We start from the raw sequence: 1457 nt of genomic DNA on the forward strand, positions 1-1457 counted from the left end.
TTGCTTAAATACAATTATTCCGCTGCAGATTAATGATATTATTGATGAAGGTTATTTTAAATAGTTTTATATTTTTATTTAAGAAAATTTGAAAACGAAGTGTGACATGCCCATTGGAATTATTACTCTGATGTGCGTTTATTTTATTAAATAAATTATATTTGGGAATGGGGTGTTACAAATTGTCCGAGTAGGATTCAAGAAAACAGAAAATTTTGAAGCCTCGTCCTCCAGAACCTTGGCACGGCCCGTGCTCACACTGGCACGGCCGTCCCAGACCTTGACAAGCCAAAATAACCCATTGTTCCAGAAAGTTGGCACGGCCGTGCCCGATCATCAGGTAGGTATAACCACACCTTTTGGCCTTCTTCTTCCTTCACTCTCAACCACAAACATCTCTCCACCTCCAAACTTCTCTCTAAGACCTCCATAACCATACAACCTCAAACCTTCACACCCCCCCCCCCCCCCCCAAAAAAATCTCACCAATTCCCAAAATTTCTCCACCCAATCAATCACAAACACCATTCCAATCATAAACCCCCATTTAGAAACAACTTTCATCCATCCAAAACAACATCCCCCAAATTCATAACCCTTCCTAACCTAACCCAAAAACCAGAAATTCTTCACCAACCTCCCTAACCCAACCCCTAAAACTCACTTAAACCTTCACCACACCAAAAGCAAGGTCAAGGCTTCAAAGAGATGTGGAAAAGAAGTCGCAAGCTCATCAGGGGGCCCTCCCCCAAAGAAGAAAACACAAGCCAAGAATCATGGCATCACCTTCAGGGACAACAAGCAAGGAGATAGGTACAAAATTCTAATCTCTAAACCTTTACATCCTTGCAGGTACCCTGATAACCATGACTTGAATAAGCTAGGAATTAAAGACAATGTGTTTAATCTGCTCGAAAGTTTAGGATGGGTTGATATGTTGAGACCTATGAGAGGGTATGAGAATTTCACCTACGAATTTTTAAGTTCTATTGTTTTTACGAAGGATAGGTTGAATTTTGATAACCCTAACCATAGAGTTTCTTTCCGGCTTATGAATATTGATTATGAGATGTCTCTTCAATACTTTTGTGATGAGATGGGCTTCGCAAATGCGGGGTTCATCCACGACTCTTGGGATCAAAATTTAAAGCCGGTTGACTATCAATGTAACACCCCGTTTTCCCAACATAAAAATTTCATAAACATTTATCAGAGTAAACAACATAAACAAACGGGATATCACATTTAACATAATCCAAAACAGTTAAATAACAATTTAACCAAATATCTTAAACATTGCAGCGGAAATTATTTCATAATCCGTAAAACGCTTTGGCACGCAGGCCCCTTCAAAGTATTTCAAAAGTTAAACAATCTTATAAAAATAACATAAACGTTTCACGTAATAGAATGAAGCATGCATATCAAAACCCCATCCCGTTACGTATCAGAGCGAC

The sequence above is a fragment of the Medicago truncatula genome, chromosome 8 (genome assembly GCF_003473485.1).
Source record: "Medicago truncatula cultivar Jemalong A17 chromosome 8, MtrunA17r5.0-ANR, whole genome shotgun sequence".
Lineage (NCBI taxonomy): Eukaryota > Viridiplantae > Streptophyta > Magnoliopsida > Fabales > Fabaceae > Medicago > Medicago truncatula.